Genomic DNA, 12,577 nt, shown 5'->3' with positions numbered 1-12,577 from the left:
GTACTTTGTCCTTCAATCAGTACACTACCTTCATAATACCATTCCCTCCAAGTGGCATAATCGTCGGACAAGTAGTGAAGAAGATATGAGCAAAATACCAAATCTACTTGTAGCCAGAAATGCAACTAAACTTCCTAATAATGAAGCTAATAACAAAGAATTCCAAAGCCCAAACCCCAAGGGAATGACATCTAGAATGTTACAAGAGAGGATAGACGTCCTCAAATGCCAAGAATAGAGCTGCAACTCACACACCAATTTCTTCTCATATTCAACCTGCCTAATTAAGCCACAAATGCTTCCTTTTATTCTATTTCCAAGGGTCCACTCAACTTATATGGGAAATGTGGGATAAAAGATGTGTAATATATAAAACATATATTAAAATACCCCTTATGTCTCCCTTGGGTACACACTACCATAAAATAAATATTAAAGTAACACTTTAATATTTTACAATTAAACTAGACGTTACTTTAATAAAACTTGAGGCATTAAAATGTATTAGCAATCAGACTCCGAATAATGCGAGTGATAGCTCATCAGAAAGCTCTCACCGAGGAGTATCGAATTCCAATCACCAAAATTGACCTGCACTGTGTCCTGTCGACTTACTAAAAATAGTAAGTATGCCTGAAACTAAGTAAATCAACTTCATTTTGGCCCAAACTGGAAATGACTAGGCCAAAACACTCTAGGATCCCATTAAACCCTTCGTTAGCACTCGGGACCATGTAGAACAAGGCTAACGCACACACACTTGGTCAACTGCTAAAAGATGGGATCATTACATCTAAAATAGTAACTATTGTTTTATGCATTGCATGGATGTCTTCTGCCATCTTTCCATTCATCTTTAACATTGGGTTTGAAACAATTTCCTCCTTTCGGTGCAAGAGCAAGTGTTGGGCATAGGAATAAATTTTTTGGATTGCATTTGTGGTGGTGTTTAAATATTTTTTTTATTATTAAATTTTAGGGTTTGCATTGGATTTGGGTTGATGTTTTAATTTTAGGGCATATTTTTTATATTGTGTTATAACTTTAGTAAAGGTTTAAACAAAACCTTTATAGGTTTGGTAGTTGTCAAAACTAGTTTTTAACTATTTGACTTTGTTTATAAATTCTCTCTGAAATCTTTTGGGAGGAGAGGATTTCATTTTTTCTTTTCCTAAGAAGAAGGCTAAGAAAATTGAGTAGATTGGGAAATTATTTTGTTGTGCCCTAAATAGATGAAATAAAATATTGTGGTGGTTTCTTGTTACTTAGTTTTATGCTCTATTATTTCCAGCATGCCTCAATATTTTAACATTTCAAATTGATGCACATCATCTCTATTGGTTTCTTCTAAATAAAATAGTAGTGGTATTTATATTGTGTGTAGAAGTCACTGTTGCAAGAAACAGACTCACAAAGGGTTTTGAAAGTCAATTTGAATAGAAATGCCTCTTGCTTACGTGAACACCATGTAATGTGGCCTAAACATGGCAAAAAGCGTGTAGGAGGAATGTAGAGTATTTATTTGATGTCCATTTGCAAGAACAAGCTGAGAGTTGAGGGATCACACATGTGGTGAAGCAACATCTCTATGTGCTTACCATGAATGAATGGATGCAAATTGTAAGGTGTTGTTCATATTGAAGTTTTTGACATTTTTCTTATGACTTTGCTGTAGAATTCTCCAGCTTCTTCCTTCCATTGCATAAGTACAGTTGCTATTATTTTTTATTCTTGTTTCCTCCTCATCATATTGGTATCAGAGTGAGACAATGTCTTGTTGAGAAGTGTATGTCTATAGAAGAATCACAGGCTAAAGCTGAGGCTCACACCATGCCTCTAAAAAGTATGACTCCAGATGCTATCAAAAAGATGATGGAGGAACTTCTAGAAGAGAAGTTGAAGGAGTTCAATAAGGAGTCCAATAACAAGGATAAGGAAAATGAGGTGGAAGAAGGTACCAGTGTAGATGAAGAAGAAGAACAACACCAGGATCCACCAATAAAATTGGGTGCAGATCAAAAGGCATTTGTTGATGCCTTAAAGTCAATAAAAGGAGATATTACTAATAAGCTACCTACATATGGAGGTAGTCTCAATAGTGAGGAACTAATTTAATGGATTGAAGCAATCACCAATCACTTTGAGTTGAATGAAGTTCAAAAGAATGATAGGGTAAGGATTGCAAAAGGAAAACTGAGAGGATCTTCTCTGTCATGGTGGAATTATATTCAAGGAGAAAGGATACAAAATAATAATACTATGATTTCTTCATGGGAAGTAATGAAGGAAAAAATTAAGGCACAATTTTTTCCTACAGATCATGAAGTGTAGTTGTTCAAAAAGCTACAAAGCTTGAGGCAGCGAGAGATAGACATGAATATCTATATGAAAGAGTTCCATAGACTAACTCTTAGGGAAAAGAAACAAGAGGAGGAACCAGAAAGAGTGGCCAAATATTTAAATGGTCTAAGAATGAACATACATGAGGAGATCAGCCTCTTGGCCCCAAATACATTGGGGAAGTGTTTTCAACTTGCTCTTAAAGTTGAATAGAAGTTGAAGAGGAAGGGTGATCAACAACAAGGAAGGAGAAGTGGAAGGAATGACCAAGGTAGAGAAAACTTCAACAATAAAGGACAAGGCCAGAGGTCCCAAGGTGAGTCTAACCCTAAGGAGCAAGCGGGTGACTCAAGTAGTAGAGGAGGCTATGATGGAAGGGGATCCAATGGAGGAAGGTCAGGTGGATCAGGTAGAGGATCCAGGTTCTCAGGAATGAAGTGCTACAATTGTGGTTAGATAGAGCACTCAAAATATAAGTGTCCACAAAGAGCATCTACTTCTCAAAATGGTGAAAGTAGAGTCACTTATTTGCAGGAAGATAATGTGAGTATGAACTCACTAGAAGTTTAGTTGATGACAGAGGCTCAGGGAGAAAGTCTCATGTTAAGGAGGACACTTCTTAAGAAACCGCTGAAAAGTGGGCTCTTTTTTGAGTTCAATACAAGGTGAAAGGTAACTTGTGCAAAGTAACAATTGATTTAGGTTCAACAAATAACATCATCTCACTTGAAGCTATAAAAAAATTGAAGTTGGAGAGACTTCCACATTCTTTTCCATACAAGGTTAGTTGGTTGAACAAAGGGCAACAAGAAGCTGTGAATGAGCAATCTTGGATAGAGTTTAGTATAGGGGAAAGTAAGGATAAAATATTGTGTGATATCTTGCCCATGGATGCTTTCCACCTCTTGTTGGGAAGAAAAGAAGGAATGCCATGATGGTGAGAAGAATTCTTATAGCTTCCAAAAGGATGGAGTAACATACAAATTGAATTTGGAAGGAGAAGAGAAAGGGGTTGGTCAAGTTGGACCTAGTGTGTTGATTGTGGGTGAGAAAGAGTTCATTTATACTCTTGAAGAAGATGGAATAGGCTTTGCATTGGTGCTGAAGCGTAAGGAAGATAGGAAGAAGGAACATAGAATAGTAGGCCCAAAAGAAGTTGAAGAGTTGTTGAACCAGTACAAGGAAATCATTGCTGAGGTAATGCCTGAGTCTCTGCCACCAATAAGAGACATAAGTCACCAGATTGATCTTATTCCTGGAGCAGTGCTACCCAACAAGGCATCATATAAGATGACAATGCAATAGAATGAAGAGATTTCTAGGCAAATACAAGAGATTCTTGACAAGGGGTTGATAAGGAAAAGTCTTAGCCCATGTGCCTTACCCTTAGTTCTTGCTCCAAAAAAAGATGGTAAGTGGCGGTTGTGTAATGATTCTAGGGCCATTAATAGGATAACTATAAGATATAGATTCACTATTCCTAAAATAGAAGATTTTTTGGATTGTTTAGGGGGAGCTTCATATTTTTCTAAAATAGATCTCAAAAGTGGGTATCATCAAATAAGGATATGAGAGGAGGATGAGTGGAAGATAGCCTTTAAAACTAATGAAGGTTTATATGAATGGCTAGTTATGCCATTTGGTTCATATAATGCTCCTAGTATATTTATGCAACTAATGAATGAAATTTTGCACGACTTCATTGGGAAGTTTGTTGTTGTCTACCTTGATGACGTTTTGGTGTATAGCAAGAATAAAGAAGAGCATCAACAACATTTGAAGATGGTTTATCAAGGGCTACAGGAACAAAATTTGAAGATAAACTTGGAGAAGTGTGACTTTTTGAAACAAGAGTTGGTGTATCTTGGATTTGTGATATCCAAGGGAGATCTAAAAATAGATCCATCTAAAGTGGAGGCCATCATTAATTGGCCAAAACCAAGGGTTGTTGGAGAGGTTTGAAGTTTCCATTGTTTGGCCAAATTCTACAAGAAGTTCATAAGAAACTTCAGCAACATTTGTGCACCAATTTTAGACAGCATCAAAGGAGGAGGTAAAACAAAGTTTGAATAGAATAATGCAACAAATAAGAGTTTTGAGGAAATGAAACAAAATGTAGCCAAGTATCATGTTCTTGTTTTACCATATTTTAATAAAGTTTTTACAATAGAATGTGATGCTAGCGGCTTTGCAATAGGGGTTGTTCTTAGTCAAGAAGGTAGGCCCATTGCATTTTTTAGTGAGAAGCTAAACGAGGCAAAGAAGAAATATTCTTCTTATGATTTGGAATTGTATGCCATTGTCCAGGCATTAAAAAAATGGAGGCACTATTTGCTGCCTAAGGAGTTTATTTTGTATACTGACAACCATGCTCTTAGTTTCTTGAATGGGTAGGAAAAACTCAACCATAGGCACATAAAATGGGTTGAGATTTTGTAGGCTTATACCTTTACAATCAAGCATAAGAAAGGACAAGCCAATAAGGTGGCTGATGCACTTAGTAGAAGAGTGTTAACGGAGCAAGAAGTAAAAATCCAAAGCATGGGTGTACATGCATTGAACGGAATGTATGCGGAAGATAGAGATTTCAGCAAAGAATATGAAGTTTGCACTAAATTGGAAGATAGTTTTCATTCTAATTTTTCTGAATTTATTGTACAAGATGGACTGTTGTTTAAGGGCAGCCAACTATGTATTCCCAAATGCTCTATGCGGGACAATGTTATTAAAGAAAAACATTGTGGAGGTCTTAGTGGTCATTTCGGTCTAAACAAGACATTAGAATTGATACAAGGGTTTTATTATTGGGCAAAGATGCAAACAAACATCAAGAAGTTTGTGGAAGGCTATCTTTTGTGTCAAAGGGCCAAGGGAGTATCAATGAATGTTGGACTTTATCAACCCTTACCCATACCAAATAGACCTTGGAAGTGTTTGAGTATGGATTTTTTGATGGGATTACCAAGGACAAAGACAGGTTATGATAGCATATATGTTGTTGTTGATAGATTCAGCAAAATGGCTCACTTTATTCCATGTAAAACCAATAATGATGCTAGTTATATTGCAGGGCTATTCTTTAAAGAAATAGTTCATATTCATGGTTTACCATTGAGTAATGTATCTGATAGGGACAACAAGTTTGTAGGTCACTTTTGGAGGACCCTATGGAAGAAGTTGGGCACGAATTTGTCTTTTAGTTCAGCCTATCATCCTCAAATAGATGGGCAAATTGAGGTAGTTAATAGATCCTTGGGAAACCTTTTGAGATGTTTGATACGGGAACATAGAGGTAGTTGGGATGCCATCATACCTTAGGTAGAGTTTGCATATAATGACTTAGTGAATCGTAGCACAGGCATGAGTCCTTTTGAAGTTGTTTATGGGAGACATCCAAGGGGAGTTTTGGAACTTAGAAATATGGATGGTTTGGAGAAAAGGAGTGGACATGTAGAAGAGTTTGTTGAAGCAATGGTGGAAGTGCATGAGCACGTAAAGCAAATATTACAAAAAAATAACTTGAAGGTGAAGGCTAAAGCAGATTTGAAGAGAAGGAATGTGCAATTCCAAGTTGGCAATTTGTTTATGGTACACCTGAATAAAGATCGATTACCTCAAGGAAATCATACGAAGTTGATGATGAAGAAGATTGGACCATGTGAAATCCTAGAAAAGTATGGAGAAAATGCATACAAGGTAGCATTACCTCCAAATGTAGCTATTTCACCTATATTTAATGTCTCAGATCTCACATTGTATAAGGGTTCAAATGAAGTAGTTGGTGAAGGAAAATGTTATATCTTGGAACCTCTAAAGAATTCACAAACTCTTTACTTTCTCGGCAGATGGAGGGACTTGGAATGCAGTAGGGATTGTTGTAAGCATACAAATAGGCATGATTGTTTTGAATGGAATCAAGACACAAAGAGAAAGAGAGAAAAATTGGTATCATTGTACGAAGAGATGGAGTAGAGAAAGGGGCAGTACACATTTGATATTATTATAGCAAGATACAGATGACTTAGTATTTCCATAGCAGTTTGATACAAGAAGAAACCAATACAAAATTAATTAGGAGAATTTTAACTATTTAATGATTTTAATCTAATCTAGGAATAAACATTGCAAGCAATTAAAGACACGATAACTTAGTATTTCAATAGCAGTTTGATACAAGAAGAAACCAATACAAAATTAATTAGGAGAAATTTAACTATTTAATGATTTAAATCTAATCTAGGAATAAATGTTTCAAGCGATTAAAGACACAAAGCAAAGCTATTCTCTTGTATTCTATGTCACAAAGCATCTCTGAGATCTACCTGATAACGATTCCCACATCATTAGAAAAGAGACATACAAAAAGGAACAGACATGATCTTGATACTAAACAACAAAAATCTTCATGAGGGAATCATCCACTTCGGCCAATGGAATTATTGTCCTCCTCTCGTGCCATCTACCACACCTAGAAAATGACCTCTTCTCGCCCCTATCCCCCTATAGATTTAATAAGCCAAGCCACCCAAAATCTCATCCGTCTAAATATATGTAAATCAAATATACTACATATGGCTAAGTTTAAACAACCAAATAATGTGAGTTGTCTCATGTGGCCCCACATGAAAACGAACATTTTCATCTTCTGGTCCATTTTCATTTGCTAATATTAATCTAATAGGTTATGTGCCCATTTAGTGCCAGCTGTTTCACTACCTCAATTCACGCCCCATCTTCGAATGTTTGTAATTTTCTATATTCCCCTTGTTTTGTATTTGTATCTCGCTCAATCTGCCTTGATAAAATAGAATAAATTCAAACTCCCCTTTTACACATACATAGCAGCCAACCATCTTCTGAGAAGTTCACTTATAGCTACCATATTTAGTCCCAACAAATATAGAAAACCTAAATTGGTTTAGAAGATTCTATCCTAGTCAAAATTATTTGTCTACCAAGTATAGATAGATATTAGTCAATAATCTCTACTCTATGTTTATTCAGCATATCTATCAATCCAAGAATCACACTCACAAATAACCTTGCACCAACCAAGAGCGCATCCTTGTTCAAGAACATAAAGAAAAGAGGTCACTTTTAACCTCATTCCCCTCCCCCCTCTCTACAACATAATAATAGTTATTTTCTACATTTGTTGAACCAAAATATTTATAGCCTAAGAAATCATATGCATTCTTTCAAACCATAATTGAGGATTTTGGCCAAATTTGTGTTGTTGATGGATACACCGTTTCCAGAAAAACTTAAATTAGAACCATTCATAGTGTTTCATGTAAAAAAAGACTATGATTTTCTAGTGGACAACAAATAGAATCCCACTTTACTAAATTCCACTTAGAAGATACCATACTATCAATTGACAAAATCTACCTAGGTAGGAAGTTAAATTTTGTAATAAAGGTTACTAGGGAAAATTTTGTAGAAATCATCTATATAAAGGTAGAGAATGAACAAAAAAATTTAAAATGCTCTTTCTTCTAGTAGTAGAAAGCTATCTATAAGATTATCAAAAATACCTTACTAGAACTCTCTAGGCACAACGTGATCTAGTAAAGGAATCCTAAGATAATTAAGAGGATGAACTCTAACCTGAAGCCTAAGAATCCTTTCAATTTTGGCTTTAATATTTAGGGGCATAGTGAAAAAAAAAATAAAGGATTTATCTTTATTAATCTTTTTTTTTTAAAAGTTTGTGTGACCATCTTCAAAGTTCAACCTAGGACAAAATAGCAATTGAAGTGACTAGGGCATGGTAGCAAGGTTTTTTGATGCTTTTTGGAAAAAATTTGAGATTGCTTCAATCCTGGTTCAACATTTCTTTTTTGGGCTCTTATGGCCACGAGTAGGGTTTCCAGGAGTCTCATTCTTGCTGGAGCCTCCAATTGTGATGGATCTTCTCCTAGGGCGAGATCACAAGAGAAGGAGCCATTTTATGTTAGCGATCGCCAAAAGTTAAATAAAGTTAATGGTTGCTTTCCATGTAGTCAGGATTGGCTTGTGCTGGTTATTCCTCTGGAGGTAGTAATGGAAGATGTGGACTATTTGGTCACACATGCATTAATATGCAAGTTTCTTGGTATTCGAATTTCCATGTCAGCTCTAGAAGCCTGGATTCGTCATCCATGGTAGGTGGAAGGTGATATGGATATTATGTTGGCTAGTAATAGCTACATTTTGGTATATTTCTCTTGCCTGTCAGATCCAAACTGAGTCTTTGAGGGAGGCCCATATTTTTATGATAGTGTAGGTCTTTTTGTCAAAACCTAGCATACAAGGTTCAATTATGTTGAGGATCTTCCTTCGTGGGTTCCTGTTTGGGTATGCCTACTGCGATTTCTTTTGGAGTTCTAGCGTGAGGATATCCTGTGATAGATTACTGCTATGCTTGGAAAGTCGACTGCTATAGCACATCAATCACTAGACAAAAAGGTTATTTCTTATGCCCGTATTTGTGTTGAAATTGATTTAAATAATCCTTTGCTAGATTCTTTAGAAATTTTCCTAGGATCTTCTTCTTGGATCCAATAGCTAGACTATGAATCTATTCCCTTTTGTTGCCACATTTATCATGCATATGGTCATTTACAACGCTAATGCCCTCAAGCCTCCAAAGGCAATGGTACCCCTGGTGGGTTCTCTAACCCAAGGATGGATAATGATGGTAAGGGGAATGGTCAAACTATCAGTACTAGAAAAGGAAATGTTCAGACTGATAGTACAGGTAAAGGGAAAACTCAAATGAACACTTCAAGTCAACGGCAAGGGCCATCCAATATTACTAGTCTTGGTAAGGATGGTTTTATCCTGGCTCAAAATTGTGATAAGGGGTGGGGTTAGAAGCGATCTCATTTAGATCAGCAAGTGGACTCAAGGTTCAATTGTTTTGAGGTTCTTAACAAAAAGTTCATAGAAGAAAGTATTCCTATAGAGGCTCAATGTGTAGCTACTAGCTCAGAGGGGAGGAGTTCTATTCTTAGTGGCAACTAGGATGGTGTAGCTCAGCAGATTTCAGAGACTTCTATTGGCCCTGAGTCAGATGCCCTTGCAGTTTCTCCTACTCATCAAGAAAAGGATGTTCTTCTAGCAGATTTGGTTAAAGATGTGTTTCCCTCTAGTAAAGGAAACGGATCTTCTCTTTCTTTAGGCCTGATGCAAAGACCATTTAAAAAAGTCTCTTTTGCTACTCCCTCAAGAGTTGGGCAAAAGAAAGACCAGGAAAACATTAAGCTTACAAGAGATTTACTAGTAGAGTCTAGGGTTTTTAGGACCTTGGATGAACATTTTCCACACTCTACTCAATGATTATTCTATTATAGAATGTGAGGGGGTTGAATAGCATCCGTAGAAAAAAATCTATTCACAAGCTGGTGGTTTATCATTCTCTGGATATCCTTTATATCCAGGAGACCAAGCTTTCAGTGGACTCCATGTTTAGATGTGCTCCTAAATTATTTTTTCTAGGCTAATGTCGATGTGTTGGTGCTTTGGGGAGCTTTGGTGGTCTTGCCATTTGTTGGGATCCTAGGAAAGTTATGCCACTTTATTGGGTCTCTTGCCTCTCGGCTCTCTCAATGGTTTCATCCTCTCTAAAAACTAGAGAGATTATTCTTGTTACTAATGTGTATGCTCCTATTGATCTCCCTAGCAATCTTAAGCTCTTGGAACATATTAGGCATGTCAGAAGCTATCATCCTTTCTTGCCTCGGATTGTGGCTAGAGATTTCAGCTCTGTTCTCACTTTGGAGGAGAAGAGGGGTAGGCTAGCTTGCTTGGGTCCTTCTTCTGAGCTTCTTTGACAAAATATTGATCTTTTACATCTCTCTAATTTCAAAATTCTCAACAAGTTCTTTACTTGGAACAATCGAAGGGTTGGAAATGATGCTATCTCAGAATGCTTGGACAGGTTCCTTGTTTCTTGCTTTTGGAATTATGGCTCTCTTTCTCTCTCTTCTAAAATTCTTGATTGGAGAGGTTCAAACCATTGGCCTATTAAGCTCATAGATAGTTATGTTGTTATCCCCAAGAAGCCTGATTTTAAGTTCTAGCTAATGTGGCTTCATGACTCTTCTCTTCATGACTTAATGGCTCACTGGTCGAGATAGGGAGGCCCTGCCTATGGCATTGCTATGTTCTCCTCTAAAAAAAATCAATATGTTAAAAGGAAGTTGAAGCATTGGAACAAGAATTATTTTGGTAATCTTCACATTATGAAGAAGAGGGCTCAAGATCATCTTGATGTTATTACCAAGTAGATTCAGGATCTGGGTTTTCCTGAAGCTCTTAGCATAGAAAAATCTTGGACTTCTACTGATTTAGCTAAGTGGGATCTTAGAGAAGAAATTTATTGGAAATAGAAGGCTCGAGTTGACTAGCTTCAAGAAGGAGATAGGAACACCACATTTTTCCATAAATATGTGCAAGCTCAACATAACAAGAGTTACATTTCATCTCTTAGTACTTCTGATGGAACGCGTCTGATTTCCTCTAAAGATGTATCCAAGGAAGCTATTCAGTTTTAATCTGATCTCTTTTTAGATGATTTACCTCTAGCGAAGATTGAGGAGAATACAATCATGTCCTATATTCCCTCTGTTGTGACCAGGGAGATGAATGACTCTCTTACGAGGCCAATTAGTATGTCTGACTTGGAGGGGGTTGTCTTTAGCTTGTAGAAAGGAAAAGCTTTGGGGCTTGATAGCTTCCCTATTGAATTCTTTTAGGAATTTTTGGATATTATCAATCATGACTTTTGGATGTGGTTCAGGAGCCCTATTTCAACAAAGAAATGCTCTGGGCTTTGAGTGCTACTTTCTTAGTCCTTATTCCAAAGAAGGAAGAGGCTAATCAGTTGGACTTCTTTAGGCCCATTGCTCTTTGTAATGTGATCTATAAAATCATTACTAAGCTCCTAGCAGAGAGGCTTAAAGTTTGGCTTCCCATGGTTATCTTTGAGGAACAAGGGGGTTTTGTGGTAGGAAATTTTTTTTTGGATGGGGTGGTTATTGCTTCTGAAGCTATTCACTCTATCTATACTTCCAAGGAATGTGCCATGTTCATTAAGCTTGATATTGCTAAGCCTTATGATAGAGTCAATTGGGATTTCTTGCAAAAAGTTCTTCTGGCTTTTGGCTTCAGTCAAGAATGGGTTAGATGGGTTCTTAGCTATGTTACTACTCCTTCCTTCTCAGTCCTTCTTAATGGTGAACTGTCGAATCTTTTTGGGGCATCTTGAGGTCTTCACCAAGGAGATCCCCTCTCTCCTTATTTGTTTATCATTATGGCTGAGCGACTTGGTAGACTTATCAAGTTTCATGCTTCCCAAAATCCAATTCAACGATGGCAATGGGGAAATGGCTTGCCTACTCTTTCCCACCTCTAGTTTTTTGATGATATGGCCCTTGCTAGGAGAGCTGAGATTTGGGAAGCTAAAGACTTTAAGCTTACCTTGGATACTTATTTGGCTGCCTCTAGGCAAAAAATTAATGACCACAAGTCCTATATTTTTTTCATCAACACTCTTGAGCCTATCCAATAGAGGATTGCTAATATCCTAAGATTTCAAATTAAGTCTCTCCCTCTGAGTTACTTGGGGGTCCCTATTGTGGTGGGTAGACAGCCTAGGCTTCTCTAGAAAAGCTTTCTTGATAAACTTTGACAAAAAGTCAATCATTGGACTCATAGGTGGCTCTCTACTACTAGCAAGGTGACACTCCTATAATCTGTGATTCAAGCCCTTCCCATATAAAGAAGCATGGTTTAGGCAGCCATGGTTTATTTTCTTAAGTAATTTGATGCTCTCTCTCACCAATTTCTTTGGAGTAAAAATTTGCAAAATACCAAATGGAGCCTCATCAATTGGGATACTATTTGTAGGCCAAAAAGGGAAGGAGGCCTTTACCTTCATGCTGCTATCTTATGCAATCAAGCTCTTGCTGCGAAGCTCTATTGGCATTGGTGTTTTAGTCAGTCTCATCTTTTGGCCTGTATCCTATCACACAAGTATTTACCTAGTGTTGAAACTTTAGATATTTCTAGGTTTTCTCTTAAGGGAAGAGGTTGGATGGTGTGAAATACCCTCAAGTTTGGTGCTCACATGGTGAAGAGAAGTTTATTTTGGATCTATAATAGAGGCACTAAGGCTCTATTTTAGAGTGATTCTTCGAATGGGCATCCTCCTCTCTTATCCTCTCATCCACACTTGTAGTCTCTCTATGAT

Source organism: Cupressus sempervirens, chromosome 8 (genome assembly GCF_028749045.1).
Source record: "Cupressus sempervirens isolate cs-2001-9-10 chromosome 8, ASM2874904v1, whole genome shotgun sequence".
In the NCBI taxonomy this organism is placed as follows: Eukaryota; Viridiplantae; Streptophyta; class Pinopsida; order Cupressales; family Cupressaceae; genus Cupressus; species Cupressus sempervirens.
The sequence above is the reverse complement of the archived record's forward strand: the minus strand, read 5'-3'. Positions refer to the sequence as shown.